Here is a 24,787-nt window from a genome sequence, read left to right on the forward strand (position 1 = left end):
TCCGATAATGCTACTCTGATATACTTTACACGCCTTATGTGCGTCGACTTTTATTGCCTCAAGTTGCAAGTCGTCACGGTATCCCTGCAGCGCCACCTTTATCAGCACACCACTGCCCGCATCCACCACTGAACATGTTTAATATTGACTATAAAGCCCATAAAGTGTGATGCAGCGCTGGCCCTGTCACCACGTTTTCTCAGTAATGTCAATGTACATAATTAATCTCATGCGTTTCTGATAGATTTTAAACGCTACTTTATCATTTGAGAGGAAAGAGGGGGCGAGGGTCGTTTTTTTTTTTCTAAAGAGAGAAGATCTAAATAAGACTGACCTCTTTGCTCTAGAATGTTATGAGAGGAGCTGATAGAGGAATTATTTATTCAGTTAAGTGGGGTGTAGCCTGCAGCAAGAAAGAGTCGACTGAGCATCATCCTCTTGTGTTGCTTTTTACTCGTGTTTCCAAAACAACAAATACCTGTATATATATATATATATATATATATATATATATACACACACACACACACACACACACACACAAGTGTGTGCGCAAATCCTGAACTTAATTCTGCCCCCAAGCTCATTTTTGTGATTATTTGTACCTCTTTATTATTAGTGGCTGCCTTTAAAGCAGCCCCTGTACTTTTTGTTCTTCTGCTTTCTTCCTTTCATAACTTTGCTGCTGTAAATTGGGAATTTCTCCATTGTGAGACGAATAATATATATATATATATACACATAGTCAGTCAACAAGTAATGCAAAGTGTTTGCTGTCAAAAACATGTTTTTTCAAAGATATCAGAATGAACTGTGAGATAAACGCATGAAAAGCTTTGAAGGCGAGTTTTGACCTTGATGATGTTGATATCTCCTGGCTGATACCATTACACCATTTAGTCATCATTTATTCATCACATCTCCCACTATTAAAATACAGCACCACTTGAGAGTATCTGATAAACACCAGCCTGTCTCCAATGCCCTCAACTCAATCATGTCATGTACACCTGAGAAGGAAAATTATACATTATTACCCATCCAAAATTATTTTTGCTTTAATTTTAAATCAAATTTTTTTAAAAAGTCATGTCATGCTATACTTCTTGCACAGTGCTTTAGGTAGTGAATGCAATGTGGAGTTAAAATGATGGTGGCAAAGGTAAATAATAATTATCTATCTATCTATCTATCTATCTATCTATCTATCTATCTATCTATCTATCTATCTATCTATCTATCTCTCTAATTTTTGCTTAATCCAGCGTGCAAAACTACAAGCACAATGCAATATACAGCTGCCTCCGTCATACTCTACTGTAGATGGAATTGAGAAAATTCCAGAATATATTGCCAACCCAGCACATAAAATTGAAAATAATAACAGGATCGGGTGGTGTATTTGACAGGAGAAAAGAAGGAAAAAGAAAATACTTCATAACTTTCTTCTCCCTTCTATTTCTATTAGAGAGCGCCAGCTGTTGCTCCCACAGAACAGCTCTCAGCGAGAGATGGAGGGCCAGTGGGAAGGTACAATCTTATATAGTAGAAACGTGTTGATCTAGAGACGACAAATGTAATTATCGGACTGTTTTGGGCCACACAAGTCATTTTCGACACCATCATATCGTCATATTAGCGTCATATTGAGGGAAATATCTTTCATCAAAAACAATTCCTTTCTCAGATCCTCCTTCAATTTTCTTGCCCATGGTTTGGTCAACGGTGGTTTGTGCCAAAGATTTCACGCGAGATAAACCATCAAAACAGGATGCGAGCTTAATTATGGTTCTCTCTCATAAATAAAAAGAGGCTTGTGTTTTTGGCTAACCGATACCATTGGGACCAGCCGGGTAGTTTCCTGTACGTGGATGGATTTCCTCCCAGAGCGCCACTCTTCACTGTGACCAGCCTGCAACTACCAAAAAACTTTTCTGTCAGTACACTCAATGCAATGAGAGAGAGAGGCTACCCTGATTACAATATGCAGTGGTGACAATCACCACCACGGTTCGGTGTGGTGTCACTCTAATTCAACTGTGCTGTATATGTTATAAAATCCACAGTGAATTAATACTTAAGCTATTTATGCAGAAAGAGTCACTTTTTCTTATTCTGTAGAGCCCCTATCAGCTGACAAAGACATACTGGATGATGACTAAGGATCAAAAAGTTCAGTTGCCCGAAGTCCCCTCAATATGCTTCTATTTGCCAGTCTTATGGCCAGCTGTGAGGCAAACAACGGATGGCCTTGCATTACTCTGATGGTCAACTCTCGATATGCGCTGTCTCCTTAGCGTTCAGTTATGAGCGCGCGGCTGGCAACCAGTTCAGGGTGTGCTCTGTACACCACATGACAGACAGCTGGGAGAGGCTCCATTATTCCTGTGAGCCTAGTGAGGATAAGCGACTCGGATAGTGGATGGATGGATTTGGGGATATTTTACTTCATTTTTAGCGGCAAATGTAAGGCTTGCCACTGCTGTGTTGTATTTATGACATTGGCTTAAAACAAGGTCGCACTTCACAACTCAATTAAGTCCTTTCCACTTTAAAAGCAGCTGGAAACTGATATTCGCGCAGCAGCTCGCGTCATTGGCATGTATCATGTTGATGTATGCAACTTCAAGGCCGTTATGTTTTTTTTTTCCCCCTGCCTGAGACTACCGGTTGTCAAGGCGCCCACCCTTTATTTCTAGTCTTTTCTCAATCAAGGTAAATTGAAAAATAGGTTGACACGCTCGTGTGTCCTTTTGTGTACTCTAATGTCCTTGTGAATACTTCGTTAGCTCTCATTTCCTGCAGTTGATTGCGAATAGTTGCCACCCGTAGTTTTAGAAAACCAGTTGAGAATTATTTCGATATCCTTGATATCCAGTTCAGGGTCCATATCCTACGATGTTCTTCATCTTGTCTATAGTCAGACAATTTCGCAGTACGAGAAGAATGACTGTTTGAAGTGGCTTCTTTTGTCCACACCTCTTTTGGCATCTTGCATAAAAACCTCACAGGTATGCTACAAGGCCCAACTAGTAGGCATGTTTAAAACCCTATTATCTTCTTTCTAGTGAAGCAGTAGGTGTTAGCTAGTAGAATTTTTATTTGTAAGGCTGCAGCTATTGTATATTTTCATACTTTTGGAATTGATCATGATAGCAATTGATTAATTATATTGTTTAATTATTCAATTGTATTGTTTAATGATTCAAAATAAACAAATAGCCAACAATTACGGACTTTCGACCCAAGAGACGGCCGTTCAATCCCTTTTCTCGGGTTGAGGTGGTAAACAAATGGAGCAAAGAAGAAGGGTGATTTTGTTGCTATGGATCTACGGAGCTTTCGGTCCAATTACTTTCCTTCGTGACCGAGCCCGAACGCTCCAACATAAAGTGGTGACTCAGAAGCATGATGCAATTGTCAGCACACAACCTCATGGGCCTCTCAGCTCTGTCGCCTTTTCTCTGGCTCTCTTGCCACCCTCCTCCTTTTCCTCGGGACACATTCATCCCTCAAAGTTGTCACTTCTTTCTTGCTTACATATCTTTTATCTCATATTATAGCTTCATGTCCTTTCTTTCTCTCCCATCGCTTTCTCTGACCTTGCTGTTACATCGATCAAGTTCAGGGCTCGTAAGATGATGCGAGTCATTTCAAGCTGTAATTTCCCAAACGCTAAGCCTTTCCCCACCTGTGTTGGTCCCCCCACACACACTCCACCCTCCTAGGTCATTGAAAAAGGCAGCGTACTGGATGGAAAGAAGCATGAAAAGGGGTGAGTCGAGGAGCTGCATTGAGCCAAACATCCAGTCTACAGTAGAATCTCCAAAGTCATGTGGCCCTCAGGTCTTACAATTTGCCGACCAAAGGTCTGACTATAAAGTCAAACGGAGCTCTGGTGTTCGGTCAGCTGTCCATTGAGCAAAAACAAAAGATGAACTCCTGTATGTTTTGACATTCTTTAACTTTTTTCTCCAACAGGAAAAACATCCATTCATACTCACATTCACACTGATGGACAATTTATACTCTCATTTAACATAACACGCATGCTTTTGAATGTGGGAGGATGACACGGTACCCAGGGAAAACCCAGAAAAGCATGCAGATTGCACACAGGAAGGCAGGATGGTCCAACCGCGAAGGTCACAACTGTGAGGCAGATAGCTAACAACATCTCCGGCATTGTGCCCAAAATGGTTGTGTGGTGCGTTTAGTTTTAACCATCTGCTTGGTAGAATTATTTTGTGCATCTAAATGTATTACCTCTTGAGCTTCCGAATGTCGCAAAAAGTTGCATTTCCTCTTTGACGGTTATGGTCACGGTTTCCCTCCGGGCTGGAATCTCATGAGATTAGCCGATATCATGCATGAAATCATATTTCTTCCCTTTCTATTTCATTGAACTCCATATTGTATCGCTTTTGGCTGGTTTCACTGCACTTCCATTATTTACCATGGAAATATCCAAACAAATTAGAGGTCAACCAGTTCCCCGGAACAAATGCTGTTTGAGTTTAACACTGCAGTAGATTTTCGCATGCCTGAAATAGCCAAAACGACCACACAAAGTTCTGTCCACACAATGCTTTTGTGTTCACACAGGAATGATACTGCATGTACATCGTCTTAGGCATCACATTTAATTAAAATGTTCAGGGTCAAGACCTGTGTGCGGCTCTCCATACAGGGCTCGTCATTCAACTGCGAGCCAACAGAATGAGTATGAGAAGGGAGAGATCAACGCCACAGCCCAGTGCACCCTCCTCGTGGAGCCTGCATCAGACCGTCAGAAATGTCAATGACGGCTACGCTGCGGTAAGAGCAGGAGAAGAGCAGAAAGGAGAGGAAGTGGTCGGTTTGATGGGAGCAGGCAATTTCGAAAACATGAGGTGCAGAAAGGGCTGAATAAACAGATGAGTGGAGGGGAAAAAAAGGTGTGGCTGAGAGGTGACGCTATCATGCAGAGGAGAATCCATTTATACCATGGGGGAAATGGATAGATAAACTAATGAAACCTTTAGCTGTTCACGCTGATGGAAAACGGATCAATAACTTGCAGTTAGCATTCAAAACAAGCATCGATGTTTGGAAGATTTATCATTTTCTACTTCCAATAAGCCCACAATGAATGTTTTCATACGTACAGTAGCTGAGGGAATATTTCAACAGCATTGTTCTTCGAGTAGAAAAAATATTCATGCTGTAATTACGAAACACGACATTGTAGAGGTACACTTTATTATAAATAACAGAAAAACAATAATGATGTTATAATTGATCTTCATACAGTGGTGGGATTGGGACAAATTCACCGAAAAAAACCTCTCGGTACTCCCAAGGGCAAGACCGCACCTGATACACGTGCCCCAGAAAGCAAAGTCTTGGGTGAAGACATGATAAACTAAATTGGTATGCACTATAGAGTACAGTATATACATATCTACAGTATATGATCTGTTGTTTAAAGCTGCACATTAATAAAAGAGTTCTTCTGAAATGTCCAATTTTTATTTGCACTTATGACACACATTTGTCACCTCTGCGGTTCACCCACCAAAACAGAGTTTTGTATTCCAAAAATATACCAATCTAACGCGCTCTAAAATGACTTAAAGAAAAAAACTCTAACGTGCTCTTAAAAATCAGTGCTCTTGAAATTATAGCACAGCCACTGTGATTAGTATGTTCTGTCTCTTTTTCCGCACACTTGATTAGAGCATTGAACTTACAGTTCAGGGCGTGCAAGAGGTGAATCGATAAAAACAAGGGACTCCTGAGACAAAAAGCATGTCTGTATTTGTGTGTTACTTGAAAGAAACCGATAAAACATTTATAGTCATTCGTACATGGGCACTTTGGGTCAGAGATATTGTGATGTTATCTCTTGCTTTTGTTTCTCTAATTTCAGGAAAGTTCTCTTGATTACTGTATTACTCCACCGGAGACTACACGGTACCACTGAGTTTACATCCTGAGGAAAGCGTCGGCATTATATGATCCAGAAAAAATCAGACCAATCAGAGACATGAGGGACACTGCAGTGTATAATGGCGTCTAATGTGAATGCTGTAGACAACATTCTGTCTTTCCAAAGACAATAATGCTCAGGTTTTTCTTTGAATTATATTGTCAGTATAACCTTTACCTTCCAATATTGGTGCGATCTTTCAATCGCAGGGGTGGGGTGCCCATCGGCAATTTTGGAAAAAATATGTTAATTTTTCCGAATGGCCGATGTATTTCGGGCCCAGTCCTTGGCATGAGCCCGGCCAAATCGCCCCCATCCCCGTTCTTTTTTTTTTTCGGCGCATGACGGCTTGACGACGGCAACTTTTTACCACATGACGGCTGAGCACATTATCATTTCAAATATTTTCTCTAAATTCACTTGTCAAAAGAGTCAGATGCAGCAATTCAATATTTCACTGGAAGGTAGGACATTTTATTACCTACGGTTTATCGCTAACACTGGATGTACAGTATTAAAAACCTCTGTTTATGATGGCTTAAATACAAAATGTTGTGATCACATTCTCTTAGTGTCCAGCAGGGGGCAGAGGCATTCCCGGTTTTCCTGCTGCGCACCTGTCTGGCGTCACAATTATTGGGACTATTTAAGGACCTCATGGACCCAAACTGTCGGATAATTTTGCCTTGCTCAAGTCATTGTTTATGCGCATTTCATCTAGACGCTCTCGTATTACTCATTCCGTTTTTTTGGCTCTTGCCTTTGCTTAAGTTCTTCGTTATTCAAGTTAGTAGTTCTCTGGTCTTTCTTGTACTTTTGTGACAAGCGATTTTGGTTCGTGTTTTTTCCTTGCCTTGTGCAAGCGCTTTTTGTTTTCCTTGCATTAATCCTGGCTTGTTGTCCAGCGTCATTATTTGTACTTTGACGGCCCTGCGCCTATTTTTTGTAAATAAATATTTTTGTTGGATCAACTTTCCTGTCGTGAATGTGAGTGTGAATCGTCATCTGTCTCTAAATGTGCTCTGTGATTGACTGGTGGCCAGTCCGGGGTGTAATCTGCCTTTAGCCCGAAGTCAGTTGCGTAAAGACCCAGCTCTCCGTGCCCTTAGCTATCATAAGGATTTCTTTATATTTCAAATATGATGCCTTGTGGCTTGCACTATAAAAAGCTGCAATGAGTGATACCTCCAAAATAATTCTGCTCGTCCTCTCCGAGAAAAAAGTATGTCTAAAGTGAACACGTTCAAAAGAAAAACTTCCAGCTTCCAAGCTTCGACAAAATACATATACATGTGCACATTGTTTCACCTTACGTTGTCCAACATTTCTTATTAAAATAATCATCTTTTATTCATTGACAGCATAACAAGGAAAAGGCGAGAGGGCCAATTTTGTGTTGGGAGAACAGAAGTGTCATGTCGGCTCAGTCGATCGAGCTTGTGGTTTTCTTCAAGGTTAAGAGAAACCTTCCAACCACAGTAATCATCAGAGCAACACATACACATCCCACACAGATTCATCCACTCTGAATAAAAAAGTAGGAGAAGGTCGTGGAACACACAATCCCTTCCTTTCCAAGCTAAAACATCATTCAGAGTGTTTCGTTTATCAAACAGAACAAAGTACCCATATGGCTATTGGCACCAATCAAATGTTGTTGTCTTGATGTTATAACGCAATAACAAAGCCAGTTCTGAGAGGTGCACTTGAGAATACTTCAGTTTTTTAAGGTAAGTTTTTCCGAGCATTTTGAATAGGTCACTCTTCTGTGCATTTGGATTTTGTTCGGATTATTGTCTTTGGTGATTAATGGATTTTAGGATGAAAGGCAACTGGGTTGTGTGATGGGCACCTTGACATTTTCAGAGGAAAAGTCGTTTTAGTGTGCTTTTGTTTCCGTCTCCTTCACTCGGTGTCCTTGGTAACCAGACACAGACAAAATAATTGCTGGATCCGCCCTCCATCTTTTATGGTTTATAACTTTATACACAACTTGTTATTGAAAGTGAAACTGCATCTTCGGTATAAATAAAAATTTGAATATAAAAAATACTTCTGACACATTTGTCAGAAATGTTAATCCACTCTTCGCGCATCAACCTCACAGTTCAGAGGTCATGGGTTCAATCCCAGCTCCGGCTTTCCTGTGTGGAGTTTGCATGTTCTCCCCGTGCCTGTGTGGGTTTTCCTCCCACATTCCAAAAACATGCATGGCAGGCTGATTGAACACTCCAAACTGTCCCTAGGTGTGAGTGTGAGCGCGAAAGGTTGTTAGTCTCTGTGTGCCCTGCGATTGGCTGGCAACCGGTTCAGGGTGTCCCCCGCCTACTGCCAGAAGATGGCTGGGGTAGGTCCCGGCACCCCCCACGACCCTTGTGAGGATGAAGCGGATCGGAAAATGGATGGATGGATGGACTATGATCGACTCAGTAGACACGCTGAGGAAACTTGAGGAGGTGGGTGGAGCTTCTTTCACACAGTTGGCATAAAAACGTAAATTGAGCTGCAGACTCAGTATTTGTCAGCCTGTTCTTTCACACAGAACCCATAAAGTGAATATGTGCACTTTCATACAGCTGACAGAATGACACATTTAGATGCCTGACGACATCAGTGCCAGTGCCTTGGTATGACATTTCAAGCAGTGATTCCCAACCATGCTGCGGCATACAAGTGTACTATCAGAGCTCATCAAGGATGACACAGTATTGTGTCTAATTTCATTTAATTTCTAACAAAATTCCCTCTTTTTTTCTTGCAATTATAACTTCATTCTGTGCCACCAATGGAGAGTGACAGGCAAAACCAGTGAATGCTCGTCCACTAGATGGTGTATCCTATTCATGCGTTGCCATTCATGCAACAGGATAAGAAAATGACAGAATGCATTACATTTGTCTGCACAGGGCCATTATATTTTATCCTCGAGCTTCTGCTTTTCCCTCTGGCACGATTCGTCACATCAATCACATGAGCAAAGACATGCAGACAGCCAAAACAAGCTGCATTGGGAAATATGCGTTCCCCCCATTCTCCACCCACCGCCCCTCTTTTACAACATTCAGTTTGCTTGTTCTGAACAGCTCATTCATTTTATTGCAATTACACTTCAACTACAAGTCAACTTGATTTTTTGTTTTCCGATAATGTGGGGCCATCCCAGTTTTTCCATGTCACTCCTGACAGGAGCCTGCATGTCAGCTTCAAAATAAATCTCTGTGTTTCTCTCAGATATATTTCCTCATTTAGTCTGACTGTTCTCCACCATGAACTGTCAACACACGTTTAGCTCGTTACTGAACATTTCTTTAAGTTCAAGCCGCCTCCGCCGCTAAGCGCATTGCAGAGTCGAGATGCATCATCAGCATCATGTGATGTAAACTGAAGGTTTGACAGCTCAATACTCCAGGGTGCTATGAACATTCATGCCGCAAAAGTACACAATTAAGAAGAAAAAAAAGAGGAACAAATACTTAGCTTGGCTTCTAGCCTGTTTTTACATCCTTCCTAATGCTTTCCTGACTGCTATTGTGAACAAACAAATGTCAGCCTAGTGTGACAATTGACAATGGCTTTAACAGGCTGTGCCTCCAATTCCAGGCAAATCTCAAGGAACAAAATTTTCATTAAAATTCTAATTCATATGGGCGGCAATCTTGAGTAACTCGTAAACACATTACGCAACTAAAACAATAGTCTGATTGAAGTCACTATTCAAAGACTTGATCCGTGAAGCATTATGCGAGGTAGTGATGTCACGTGTGCCACCGCCAAGTCACGTTTTCAGCGCGATGACATCTGACGTGCACATACCATGATGAGACATTTGCGTTTTCAAGCTGGAAACACAGTGCCTTGACTTTGTGTCAGCGACAGAAGAAAATATGAAAGTTAGTTGTACACTCTGTACTGTTGACAAAGTGTTATCTAGCTTAAAAAAAAACATGCTACGTTGAAGACTTGTCAATAGAAGTGAATGTGAATGATTGTTCGTCTGTAGTTATGTGCCATGCGATCGGCTCCAGTTCAGGGGAAAACCTGTCTCTCATCCATATCCAGTTGGTTCTAGCTCACCTACAACCCTAGTGAGGAGATCATTTCCTGCGGCACACGTGATGATCTCTCACTGCCCACCAAAGTGCATCTGTGTGCTGGTTGGAAACCTGGAACAATATTTTACAGCACAGCACAACAATACACTCCATACACATTTACAAAATGTGGGTACATAACACGGGGAGACAGCTGGACTGGTCGCCAGGGCACATATAGACAAATAATCATTCCCATTAATGCCTGCAGACAATGCAGTGCAGGGGTCTCAACCTAATTTTTGTCACTGGATACAATGGAATAATGTTTTCCTTGAAGGGCCATTATGACTGTGAACCCATGTGATCGTCTCTTGTTATTGATGGATAACTAGAATGAAGTAGACATGCACAACATAATTTGCCTTCGGAGGCCACATAATAATGAAGTGGAGGACCGAATTTGGCCCCAGGCCTTGAGTTTGACACCTGTGATTTAGCATCTTCAATTAACCTAATGTGCATCCTTTTGAAATGGGGGAGGAAAACCCACAGAAAAAAAAAGACTCAAGCACAGTGGGTCACATGCAAATCACACAGGAGGCGAGTCGAATATCAAAACAAAGGAATTTTGGGGCAGACGTGCTCAGCACTGCAGTTCACACTGCTGCCTGAGGGACAACCTTTTTCAAGAAAATAAACATAGACTGAAAATGTCATGGTGTGTCACATATTTTACATACAGTATGTATTTTCGCAATTTTGTCTGGCAACCAGTTCAGGGTGTCCCCTACCTACTGCCCGAAGACGGCTGGGAGAGGCTCCAGCACGCCCCGCGACCCTTGTGAGGATAAGCGGATCCGAAAATAAGTGGATGGGTGAATTATCACACTTGCTTCTTTTGCCAAAAATGGATGAAGAAATGAAATGATTCATAAAGTGAGGCAGTATTTAAAGACACAAACAACATGCAAATGTTATGAGGAAAAGGAATGAATGTGAGAAGTATAAAGTTGAGGTAAAGAAAAGCATCCCACGGAAATGTAAAGACAGCAATTTGTATACAGCAGCTGCTGCCTCTTTCGAGACCTGCCATACTCTGTGTCGATTATTATGGAATATATCATCCATCCATTTTCCAAACCGCTTATCCTCACTATATACATATTAAAAAAAAAACATTTGATGATGGAATGTAGCCAGGAAAAGAGGTGATTTTAATGTGTGCAGTCGGCTGATCTGACCAAGTTTTGAATATTTAATTCTTTGTCAAATTTATACTTAAGTCGAACTTGACATACACCATACTCAGCAGTGTTTATCTTAATGTAGGTAGACATTTATGCACAAAATACAATTTTTTTTAAACAGACATGAAAGTCAACTTTTCCACATTATTTTTTTTTATGCTAAATCTGAATCTGCCAGTTTTTTTTTCTCTAGCCCATCAGATTTCAATAATAACAATAATCATCATCAGCCTTTACAGCAGCTCCTATACTTTGTGTTCTTCTACTTTCTTCCTTTGGTAACTTTGCTGCTGTAAATTGGGAATTTCTCCATTGTGGGACGAATAAAGGTTTTCTTATCTTATCTTATGTTATCATCATCATCATGAATTAATGGTCATTTTTTTTCTGAAGCGACATAGCAATGAATTCCAACACATGGTTAATTCTGTGTTGCACAACTTTTATAGTTCAAACTATACAACAAAAACACAAACATTTCTAAAACCTGATGTGCTAGGAGAAAAAGGTAAACACTTTTTTTTTTAATCAGTGCTAAAATGCTAGGGTCACATAAACCCATCTCTCTTCAAAAATTGTGTTGACCTGTGGTATTCAAAATTAAAATTAAACCTATTTTCTTGTACATAATTTTTCTCACTATATCCGGACTTCATTTTTGTAAAATGTTTCTTTTTTTAGCTTAATATTACAGCTTTGTCCTCGACTGCAGGGAGACAAATGTAAATGTAAGGCCAGGACAAACCCGTATATATGACCCGGATTGATGCAGTGATGGTGGCTCAGGCTTTCCGAAAGGCAAACAGATGACCAACATGGAAAGAACGACAGCAAATCTTCCACAGGACACTGAGCAGTTCACTCCCACAGCTTCATGACAGCAATCAGCAGATTTGAATGCTTTTAAAAATGGCTCACAGATTAATCCAACAACTTGCGCTATCATTACTGAGTCTAACTCTAATAAAATAGGCCTCATTTGTGGAATGCAAAGATGTGTCGCGCCCTATGCCAGGAACCTCCATGCACTTGTGTCAGGGGCAACGAGACAAAAGCATATTAGTGAGACACCAACATGGCTCTCTATGAACTTCCCACAATGAAGGTGATAAGGATGATAATGATGAATATATGAAAATCTAATGTCACACGACCCTAAAAGATAGTCAGTAAACTAACAAGATGTGCTTTGCATAGTTAATGCAATAACAGTACATTCATATCCATATTCTGCCTGAAGCCAAGAGGTTGAGATGTGTTTCCAAATCCAGACTTGATCTGTTTTAGTTGTTCTCATTCTCATTGCATTGAATGAATGTACCTAAAGAAACATATCGTTTAAAGTCAGTTTGGTGGAATATATACTCTAAGTATTTCTTTTACATTTTCACAAATAAATATGGAGAAACACTCCAGAGTGAAACAAAGTGTTATTGCAAATGGCTTATATCATCGGTAAAAATAATGACTTTAGCTTTGTGACTGTATGATGTGGGCGTTGACTAAAGTGAAGCAGTCATCATCAATGATTAAACTGATATCGTTATTCTCAGCAGAAGGAGGAGGTCAAGCATCCGGCAGAAACGAAGTCTGACGCAAAGTTTGGGTATTATTAGATAAAGTGATAAAATCCACATCACTGACCTGACATATGCTCAGTATGAATTGTTAATTTATGCGAAAGAACGAGCTTAGTTACAAACAGAAGGACAGAAACTCCTCTGCACATGTGGATGAATCGCAGGCTTTGTGTAAATCCTGTCTAACACACACACACACACACACACACACACACACACACACACACACACACACACACACGCGCGCGCGCACACACTGAGACATACAGGAACTGCATGATTGCGGAACATTAATGGGGGGGAGGGTTTGATTTGAAAGAAAGGCGCTGACAATATGTAAATATCCACACAGTGTTATGCAAATGAAGTATAATGACATTTGATGACAGTACAGCATTTATAATAATAATCACAAACCGTTTTCAGCGTCAGTGAGGACCTTCCATTAGGTGCAGTTAAAGTAATGCCCCAGCAGTTTCAGCAGATGTCTTTCTTTCCTATAAGTTTCTACTGTATTTAATACATAGTAATGGTTAATTACCATAATCCACAGGTGTCAAACATAAGGCGTGAGGCCAGTTCCATCATGCCGCATCACTTTATGTGGTCCATTAAACCAAATAACATCTACTTCATATTTCCTGCCAAATGGGACTGTACTTTTGTTCGGTAAATTGAAGAATAGTTGTACACTGAAATTCTTGCACATTCGGGCACACGTGATAACAATGATCTATGTTGTTGCGACCGCTGGAGTGACGAAGAGTGAGCGAGTGGAAGACAAAGGATGTGTCGTTGGGGGGAGTGATCGAATGAGACAGAGTTGACATGCCTGGATGAGGAAGTCGTGACAGTGAACACGTGGGTGTGGCTGCTTGGCCGTTACCTCATCAGCCTCTCCGAATGAGGAAGAAAAAGCCTCGTGGTGGATGAGGATGAAGAGGATGAAGCTTTGGCGCGGGCTGCCTCACACAATGGACACAAAGGTAGGCACGATAGCCTCCGCTGGATGATTTGAAAGGCCTGTTTTGGTGAAGGGCAATTGATGGCGGATGACAGACCGAGAGACATGAGCAGACAGATGGAGATGTGACAAACAGGCGGGTCATGAGGGGGTAGAAGCCTTTTGGGCCCTGAGGGGAACAGGCCTCAGCGTTGACATATGCTATGCAGTGAGATGAAGATTGGCATGACCTGCTAATGTGAGCTGTCACTGCTCATGGCAGCCTCGATGCTCACCTGTCACACTCTTCCAAGCCTGGAGGACGAGCTGCCACCAGGTTAGGTCAAAGATTCATTTTCTCTAGGGGGAGAAATGCTGATATAAAGCGACACTGGGGAATAAACTTCCAGCTAGCCCTGTTTTTTGCCTCCTCCTGAGTCTACACACTGCTGGAATAAAAGACCAAGTCCTGCTTGTAGTGGCTTTGGCTCATTTACGAAGGAGGAATCCATACTGTGTGTAAAGTCAGCAAGTAAAGGATTTCCGCTAACTTACAAGCAAAAATGTTGACACGTTGTCCAATTCCACATTTTAATTGGTGACAGGTCTACACTTGAAACGCATTCTGAAGTTTGATCGATACAAAGTTTGTCTCAGAATAGTGTGGGAGGATTGTGAACATAATTCGCAGCCTCCGCGGTACTTTATTTTTTCTTCCGGAAATAAATTAAAGTGCTTGCTATGATGTGCGCATCTTTTAAAACAATGATATTTAAAGCAAAGAGCAGCTGCGTGCTACTTAATGACAGAAGTGTGGGGGATGTTGCTTCAAAGAGGAAGTAGAGGTGCCAAACGTGGCGTCGCCCGCAATGCAGACTTCCTGTCTGCGTTGTCAAATAAGCCTCCATGGAATAAGTGCACCCACTTTAACTGTCCAAGCCCTATTCGACCCCGTTGTGTACATATCCATGATACCTTGTGAGTCGTCTATGATTTGTATTGGGTTTTTTTTTGTACTGTGTAACCATAGCAACCATCAATGACAACATAATATAAATCATGCTTGTCAACTTCCATGATCCTTGCTAAAATCTGGACCGAAACGTCAAATTGTCATGTGTCATAAAAACGTTGACATTTTGCAATAATTTTGTTACCCTGATAATACTCACTTGAACAATAATTTAACAAACAACAAACAAATAGTTGACTGATCTCAAAACTAGTAAACCTTTTTTTTTTGTGTGTGTGTGTGTGTGTGTGTGTGTGTATACAAGTAATAATACGATGTGATGATTTAACATTTATTCGGTCTCAGTGTCGTAACGGCCCTCCGAGGGAAGACGTAACGCCAAAGTGGCCCGCGACAAAAATCAGTTTGACGGCGCTGCCCTAATGAGTGCAAGCGTTATAGATCACGGATAGAAATGTATGAATGTATAATAGACTGCCACTTTTAATACAAAGTGACACCTTGTTTTGTTGTTGTGTTAGTTGGCTAATTGCAAGTTACTATTTGTACAATCTTCAATCATCACATTGTGTTAACTTAATATGGTGCTCAACTGTTTTCGATGAAATTCGTCACTGTTGTTTCACACCACTTCAAAATGTGTTGTTTTATTTTAGATTTACTTGGCTTCTCTGGTGTTTATGCTGTCTCCATTGTTAAATGGTAAGTGACACAATTTTCTTCATTGTAAATGTTACTAGGATCGATTTGACCCAAGTATTATACAGTTCACTTTTTGCTCTTGCCTGGTCCTTGCTGAGCTGTGATTGACCAGTGAGCATTTTGAGGATGTGGCTGACTGAAACAATTAAAATGACCGCAGATCATGCAAAGTTGTTGAAAATGCAGCTTAAGCGCAAGAAATTAGAAATACTTGAAAGAGGTTTGATGGTAATTGAAAGGTGCTGAGAGTCTGAGTGGCGAAACAAGGGCCCTTCTGTGCTTTGAGTGGTTCACAACAATCCCACAACAATGCAGCTCTGTGGTCACTGGAGCTTTCATGAGAGCCACATCTGTGTACTGTAACTACACCGCACTCACAAGACCATTACTTGGACATACTGTGAGGCCTCTCCGCTCGGCATGGCTAGACTCGTTGTCACGTGGGTGCCGGGACAACAGACATTGTGTGAGGCGGTCACAGCTCTGTGCTTTGTTCTTCCACTACACTCCACTACAACTGCGGCTTGTTATCAAACACCATTATTACTATTACATGTCTTCTCTACGCAGTGTCAAAGGCCATCACAGCTGAACCTTTCACTCCAACATCTGGTCTGTTCATTTTTAGCTCCGGCTCCCATCATTTAATCTGTCAATGGCATTGTGATTTTTTGTATAAAAAAAAAAAAAACTTGGTGTAACAGGAAAAGGACAGGAGCCCACGAGTATCGTTGACCCTTTAGTGATCAACGTTAACCAGAGCATCATCATCAGTAGTTCCATCAACATCAGCACCACCAAAACAGAAACCAGCACCCCAACAGGTACAGTATTTGGATGTGATATTAGACGTATTAGATTTAAAGTCTAAAAGCAATAAAAATCTACCCATCCATCCATCCATCCATCTAGCGATTGATTATTGTTTAACCGGCTGTGAATTATCGTGAAGCTTTGTGTTGCTGTAGTTTCCAGTGAGGGGACAACAGAGCGCCTCAGTGAGCTGACTTCTACGCCAGGTAATAGTCTCCACCCTGGAGGTTGCTGATGTGTTTGGAGCACCCAGCTGGTGAAGTTATTGAGTTTGTCATAAATATAGTAGATCATAGTAGTGGGGGCAAGGTCACGGGTGTAAAATGAATCATGTGGTCATTCTGTTCAAGGGAACAATAATGGAAGTAGAGTGAGTGAGTGTGTGTCAGCCATTTAGGTCTGCGAATAAGTTATTATCTAGAAAGCCTTTATTGTCATTGCATGGTGCAATTATCACAAATTTGATATCATTAAAATATATTTCATTCCTTTTTTTCCCCCTTCTAAGTATAGTTTTAAAATTGGGACCTGTTTCTTGTAAATTTACCACTTTGCCATAATTGCAATTCTATTTTTGGAATTGTGAACATTTTTTAAAATGACTGATCTTTTTGCATTCTGTGTTTCATTCAACAAACCTGCAGTTTCGGTAGCTTTTGATGTAGTTCGTCTAATGCAGGGTTCACCAAAGTGGGTATATTTTGTATGATGAAGTATTAAACCATTCTACTGGCAAGTATTGCATGAGCTCATGTATTAGTATACTCATAAAGAAAAAATGCATTTGGATTTGTCATTTTAACCGCATTGAGTTTTGACTACAAATAACTTTTTATAAACAGGTGTTTCAAATGGCAAACATAGCCAAACTTATCAAATGTATTCTTAAACATGTTGTAAATCCTTGCATTGTTGCAAGGAACCGTGAAGAAAATCTGTTAAGTATAATGTATTGTTTTTTGTTGTTCCCCCCTCCCCGATGACAGCAGCAGCAACATCCTCCTCCCCAGCCACCCCGAACAAAACCACCAAAAACGAGACCTATCAAGAGCTTGCCTGGGGTAACCAAACATTTTCCTACTCCATCGGCACATTAAATGCCCCGGGCGTCTACATTTTTATTGTTATCTCTGGCAGGCTGACAATGTCACTATTCCCAGCCTTCCAAACAAAACACACGGCAGACTGGAGGAACAGAACACCTCAGTTCCTGTCTTGCCGGCAGATTCATGCTCGATTGTATCTTTTGCAAGAGGAGATAAGATGTCGGTGATACACCGTCATCAAATGTGTCAGCGGGGATACGAGATGTGTCGCCTCCAGTTGGCTCTCCAGAATGCTTTTCCTGTTTGCCACCTTCTAACTTATTTCTCTACTTTTGTTGTAGATCCAACTTGGGATCAAGCTTTCACATATGGTAAGATTTTTTTCATTCTGCTCTACTCTGTGGAGTTTACTTGTTCTCCCCCTGCTTGTGTAGGCTCCCTCCCACTTTCCAAAAACATGCATGTTTGGTTCAGTGGAGATTCTAATGGACCATGGGTGTGAATGTGAGTGACAATGGGTGTTTCTCTATATGTGCCTTGCAATTGTCTGAGGCATATGCTCGCAAGTTAAATGCCTCTCAGGTCATGCAATTTCTGACAATAAGTTGACTGGAACTGAGACTCCCAAAAAGCAGGTCTAAGTGGTGGCACAGATAATGTAACAGAATTTTGGTGGATTTGAGCGAGGCGCAGGCAGACAGATTCGGCACTACGTGGACATGTGTGCTGGATGTCATCGTATCTCATTCGTAAACATGACAACAGCGTGGGACAATTACTCTGAATTGTTGTAGAAATCAATATTCATTGAAGTAATTATCATTATCATGAAAATATTTTAATAGCAGCCCCCTGACTGTGCATCACAGCTATGAAAAAAAGCCCTATGTGCGTTTTGCTTTTCTTTGACTTTATTTGCTAGACACATTCTAATAGAAAGACTAGGCTCAACAAGGGGTGAGAGTGGAACACAAAAGCAAATACCGTGCAACCTCATTTTAAAAACAAAAATTCCCATTCAAATTAATGTAAACTGAGTTAATTCCATTTGGCTGGCAAGCAGTCTAGGGTCACCTGGGATAGCTTCCACCTCACTTGTTGTTAGTTTGTGACACACACACACACACACACACACACACACACACACATCAGTGTTTTTTTTTTTTTTGTTAAAAAAAAGTTGCAAAGAAAATAGGTAAATACCTCCCCGCGCCCACAAAGAAAAAAAAAAACTGGAAAACACAAACTAGTGGTGCAAGGCAAAATGCAAACAACAGGACCACAACAAAAAGCAAAGACTAGGAACGTACACGGCTTACTGAGATGGGAAGCGGGTCGCTAGGAAGATGCCAAAACTTACAGGAGTAAAGATAAAAAACGAAGCATGTCACTCCCAGTGTGCAGTACAACTTTATTACTAGTGCGAGACCGAATGCAAGACTGCTGTCGGCTCCAAACAAGGAAACAAAGGGAACGATCTGGTGTGCATAAAGCGCTGAAGGCCGAGAGCTGATTAGTAATCCCTCCACCCAACTCACTGAGACTCCAAGGTGCACAAAAATTAACTCAGGTACGAGCCAGATGGCAGCAAATAATTTGGACAAAACATTACTCAGACAGAAAATGTGAATACCTTGAGCATAATGAAGACAAGTGCGATAGAAAATGGATGTGGAATATACGAATTGGCAAGAAACATTGTTACACTCGAGAAACAATCTTCCAACACAAATCCGAACTTGGGGTTTTGCAGTATGTTGAGTCTGACTTTGTCATATACATTTGTTATTTTTAGATTATTGGTCCCTGCAAGTGACTGGGCTGTCCATCGCTGGACTTCTTTTCCTGCTCGGCCTCATGGTTTTCGGCTGTAAGAATATTCATCTGTGATTAATTGAAATTGTCATGCTTAATGTAAACTTTTTTTTCCTCACTGACTTGTGTAGGTGGTAAGGTCTGTCGGCTTCCCAAGTGTCGCAAGAGGTCATCAAAGTAAGAAATGTATTCATTTTTATTCATATACGGTGCACTGAAAAAACGTTTTTTTGTTTTTGTTTTGTTTTTTTAAGTAAAATGCAGTTCCACTATGCGTGAAGGCTAGCTGCTTTTATCATGGCCGGGCAGAGGGCTGAGCAATTCCTATTACACCAGTGGAGAACATTCGACGCACAATCAATCACTTGGGTACAACAGAATGCTGACGAAGACGTTTGCAGTGATTAAATGATCCAAATCATAAGAGTCTTTACTACCACTACCAAAAAAAAAAAAAATGGAATGGGTTGATTTGCTTTCAGATGTGTAGTAAATAGTTTGCTAAGATAATCATGTTGTTTTGTGTTTTTCAGGTCATATAGTCTGGAGCAAAGAAAAGGAGATATACCGTTATGAACTTCATCTTGTCTTGTTATTAGTTGAATTAGGTATAAGGTTTCTTTTTTTTCCAGACAGTGGTCTGGAAAAAATTCGTTGAATTAGGTATATGGTTTCTTTTTTTCCAGACAATGGTCTGGTCAACCAGTAGTGAAGAAAAAAAACTCTTAGCTAGCTGACACTTGGACCTTAGCTCCGACAAAGGCTGAAGTGACAGCCGAAACTGTCATCTAGTTAAGAGTTTTTCTCTTCACTTCAAAAGAAGACCACTGTCTGGAACAAAAGAAACCTTAAACTAAAAAGGAGAGATATTGTCATAAATAGCCATTGACCAACAGACAACTGCAACTCGGTCTTGCGTGTCAAGTTGACATGGGAAATGTGTTCACAAGGCAGAAAGTGGTATTGAATTTGTTGAAAATGTCTTTGTCAACCTACAATAAAAAACAAACAAAATTATTTCCATTTACCAGTCTTCATATATGAGAGCCTTACTGGCAATTTTGTACAAAGCATTTCAATTTCATCAGCAAGTAAACCTGGACCATTTTAAACCTGACATCTTCATGCTGGTTTGTAAAGGGCGTTTGAATCTCTTCGTGGTTCAACGCTAGTGAATATAGCTCAGAGAACCATCCTGATCGACCGGCACATTACCTCGACATTGCTATGACAACAAATACGATGCGAACGGGTGAGAGAGAAAAACAGCACGAGTACATTCCAAAAACAGATTTAATAACACAATCAATTCTGTTTACTGCTGGAAAGCACGTTCTAAATGAGCAAATGATAGAATGTTTTGAACTCCTTTATTAAATGTTGTTTGTAGGATTGTGTACTTAAATTACTTGTTGGAAAAAAAAAAACATGGAAAGGTTCATACAAAGTGACACATACACAAGTATATATAAATATGGACAATTACCCTTGACTTTTACAACCATATTGGTAAATATTTGACACCAACCAAATGCTTTCAACAAGAAGGGTGTTACATGGACTAAGGCCATAATGCAAATATTATGCTCTGTAATTTTGGACATTCATGGCTCCAATATTGGACCGAGCTTATGTAATGGCAGTTAAAATGAAAGTGATGCATGTGGAATGATGGGAGTTTGGCCAAATGATGTCTTGCCTGTTCTGCACAAGGCTTTAGAAAAGCGTTCAAAGAGGAGTATTTATATGTTGAGGCAAATGAAATGTTTTGAATATCAATAATTCTATTGTCCCTTTTGAAATGCTGACACGGTGACAAAGTGCGGCAAGGTGTAATGGGAAAGCACAATGGTATCCTATTTGTTTCCAAAGGCACAGTTTAATTCCGTGTTGCCTTTCTCAGAGAGCTTCTCACTCCACGGCGAGCGAAAACTGAAGAGGCGCGCCCCCCCGTCCAATTCAACCTACAAAAAGTCACCCCCCTAACCCGCCCAAATAACCTACGCTACGTGTTGTTGAAATGAAAGCTTTGCTTCGCAGGGAATAATTGATTTCCGCGAAAACGACAGCAGGGAAACATCACGCTCTGTGTGGATGGAATGGAGGGATTGTTGCTTTGTTCCCCAATCGTCCATTAGGCTTTATTTGATTCATGAGATTTTCACACCCGGCCTTTCCTCCAACGACTGTGAGCCATTAACCTGCCTCCTCGGCAGTCACACGGCTATTTACAAGCTGCACAAGAAGAGAGAATTTTCCAAAACAAAAAGAGAAACGGAAACATCCTCATTCACAGCAGTCAATTAATTTTTTGCTTTGAGAGCTGGTGTTTGTCCTGACAGTTTCCATTTTGGGGGTGGGGGGGAGTGTCTGATGAGAATAAGGGGATGGCTGCGTACATTTTATCTTCTATTCCACAGCATGTTGTCAGTCTTACTGGGCCAGTAACAAAAATTGTCAGACAAGCGACCAGGAGAGGCAAGTGTGGACTTTTGGCTGGTTTAGTTTGGATTAGCACAATTAGTCTCAGTCAATTTCACATGGATAGGTCTCCTCCATGTGTACCAAATTAAATATTCTTTGGCTGTGCAGATTATTTCTGCTAATAAAACACCACGGGCAGTGCAAAAAAATAAAAATCCTTTTAAAAAAGCATTAAAACTATGTATTGCCTTTTGATTGAGATTCCCAAAATAGAATCCAATTAATTAGAAGGTTTGAATATGTTCCAAACGTCCTTAAATTAGTTATTTGTTGGGTACAAACAGCAGGAACACACAAAAAGCATATAACAGCATTACTTATGGATTGATAGACTTTGTAGGAGCAATACACTGAGCTATAAAAGAAGCATGATACTTGTAATGAGATGATATTGCCTGCTGAGTCGCTCTTGCATGCGTGTGTGCTCCAGATTCGGTTCTTTTCCAGGAACTAGACTGCCCCTTTCTGGTCCTGCTCGGTAGGCATAGAGTAAATCCTAGTGAGACAAGGGGAGTGGCTGGAGAGGGTGGGTGTGGGGGAGGGTGAAGAGACAGATGAGGTGAGGTGGAGCAAAAACAAACATGTCATCCTCTCGATATTTTCGGCGACTTCTACATTTAGCAGCAGGAGGAACATCCGAGTGTCGGAACTCAGGAAATGTATGGCTGTCTCAAGCAGCACAGTTCTGACAGGTGCGCAGAGGCTGCAGTGCCTCAAAACACAGATCACCCCGGGTGGGTTTGTTGATCCAACAAGCCAGAGGTTGCTGTGTGATTAAGCGTCTTTTCAGCAGTGAGATCAGTCAGCAGCAAACACGGCTAACACACGCACGCACAAAACACATTGCAGGCCCAGGGGGCAGCCAGTAATCCTGCAGAGGAATTCAACCCTTCAAGCTTGACTTGAATGTCGGCTCAACAAATGCTCCAAGATCGCTGGCATCAAGTTTGAACTTTGGAACCACACATTGACCCAAACTGTGGAGCAAGTATTTATACCACTCCGAAACAAAAGAAAACCCCTGCTCTGCAGAGTGATACCACAGCACCACATTCAATTAAGTAAGTAAGTAAGGAAGGAAGGTGGCACGGCATGAAAATTGTAGGTGTATGTATTTTTTCCTATCTTGTTAAATCACTGTCGATACTGTCATTATTGTGAGACATGATCAGTGTCTTCACATAGATGAATGATCACAAATCAAGAATAATACCATATAATTAAAGGTAATTTAAAGCTAATTTGTTCAGGCTTAGGGCTGGACAATTAAATCAAAATGTTAAAAATATTTTTAAAAAAAAACAAAAAACAACTAACATACAGAACGCCACAGTGTGTTTACAAGTTCCTGATGTTGTGTAAGTACTCTGAATGCACCTTGCTGCTTGCGTATGATTCTGATGTCTCTGAGCATGTTTTAAACTGTTTAAAACACCTTGTTGGAGTTTAGTGTGAAACTAAACACACAATAAAAAGAATGGCACTCATTGTATATTTAAATACTACAAAACATGCTTCAATTTTAAGACACCACCAGCACTAATAATAAGTAATCTCCCACTGACATGCTAACGGAGACATGAGCATTAACTTTGTGTCAGATATTCTAGAACGAACACCAGACGTAAACGCTGGAGAAACACGTACACACAGATAACACTGCACAAAAGGCCCAAATCCTTCCCAAATCTGTGAAAACGAAGCTCTATTGATAGACTCCAATCGCAGCTTTCTTCTGATGTCATTTTTTAGCGTGTCCATGCACTGCATAACACTGCCCCAAGAAGGTAAAAGGCGCAGGAACAGCCACTATTCATTTTTGTTTATTGTTTTTTAATTTCCGTTAAAGTATTGAGTATGTATATGTTTGTTTTACTTTCCGACTAATTTATTTTCTCGTTGTGGCACGAAATACAACACTCGAGTCCCAAGACTTGTGAAAATAACAAAAGATAAAATAAAGATGATAAAGACATAGATGGAGGTAATGCTTATTCAAGGATTCAAAGTGTGCAAAGATGCGCGGCATCAAAAGGTATGGATGTAGAACAATGAAAATGCAAGAAGAGGCTTGCATGTCGTGATATTGCATGTCACGAAAATGGGACCCCTTGAACTTCCTTTAAGGTCAATAAAGATTCTACCAAAGCTACCACAACTATTTTTTGGCACAAACATAATTGTTCTGCTTTTCTCAGGATACATCCTCCCATCCCTTAACTGTGAGTATTGCACTGCATAGTGTTTGGCTACTTCTTTGGCTTGATTCCCAGATACTTTGAGCCCAGCTTTTGAAGGGATCTGTGCATGTGACTGTAACATAACAGCGGGACCATCATATAAAGATTTTGCTTAAAGACACATAGTCTGCTCACAAAAAAATATTCGCGGTTTTGTTCTTTAACACTTGCTGGGCTGGTATGTGAGAGATCCAAAAACATGTATACAAGCAATTAAAAGGTCAGTCACAATATGTCCCGGTTAAAGTCCTGTTTTGATGGCTGTTATGCTACTTGAATGCTGCAGCCGCACTTTTGTCATAGGACCATGGACGCTGTACCCTGAAGGTCATCTCTCATGAGGTTAGCTGTAGAGCAGGTTAGGGCTTGTTCAATGAGGTCACACCAGCATAGTAGTGCCCATTGTCTTAAGGCTATTGTTTGATGGCTAAGATGGAGAAGCTAACAGTTAGGGAGTGTTCAAATGGTGACGTGTGACAACCTCAGGCTGCGCTGGTAATTGTTTGGCGAGTCCAAACAGGCTCGGAAGGGCGGAAGCTGGTTCCATTTTGCCCCCCTAAGTGTTTTTCTCAGGTTTTGATGCTGCTGGGTTAGATAACGTGGAGCAATTCGGTAAAGGCAGCAGGGAAACTGTTAGCTACCAGACTGGTTCTGGCACTTGCAGTTGGACTTAGAGTAAAAGTGGGGCATGGAGTTCTCCATGGAACACTAACATAGTTTGCACCTCCTCTTCATAACAGAATTCTTTCACAGCTAAAAAAGAGCAATAAAATGAAGCTTATGACCTTACCATTGCTGTTGTTTGTGCATGTGGCGTCTTACAACTATTACAGCTGCAAGAGAGAAATGGAAAATGTCAGAGCTGCAGAAGCTGATTTGTTGAGCTGGTCACAGTTTTAAATGGCACACAAGATTGCAGCCAAGCGTTTTAAGGGGTTC

The 24,787-nt window shown here is 40.9% G+C and overlaps 2 long non-coding RNA genes across 2 annotated transcripts in view; both read left to right on the forward strand.

Moving 5' to 3' along the window:
- LOC109517621 (uncharacterized) overlaps nucleotides 1-19,941 on the forward strand; it is a 20,403-nt gene extending 462 nt beyond the window's left edge. Inside the window, exons 2-3 of the long non-coding RNA XR_002168585.1 lie at nucleotides 64-69; nucleotides 19,858-19,941. This is a non-coding gene — a long non-coding RNA (uncharacterized LOC109517621). The remainder of the gene's footprint in view (nucleotides 1-63; nucleotides 70-19,857) is intronic.
- Nucleotides 17,687-18,451, forward strand: LOC109517620 (uncharacterized). The gene is made up of 2 exons (XR_002168584.1): nucleotides 17,687-18,099; nucleotides 18,255-18,451. It is a non-coding gene; the product is annotated as an uncharacterized LOC109517620 (long non-coding RNA).
- Nucleotides 19,942-24,787: the final 4,846 nt, after the last annotated feature.

Source organism: Hippocampus comes, unplaced genomic scaffold (genome assembly GCF_001891065.2).
Source record: "Hippocampus comes isolate QL1 unplaced genomic scaffold, H_comes_QL1_v1.1 scaffold242, whole genome shotgun sequence".
NCBI classification, from domain to species: domain Eukaryota; kingdom Metazoa; phylum Chordata; class Actinopteri; order Syngnathiformes; family Syngnathidae; genus Hippocampus; species Hippocampus comes.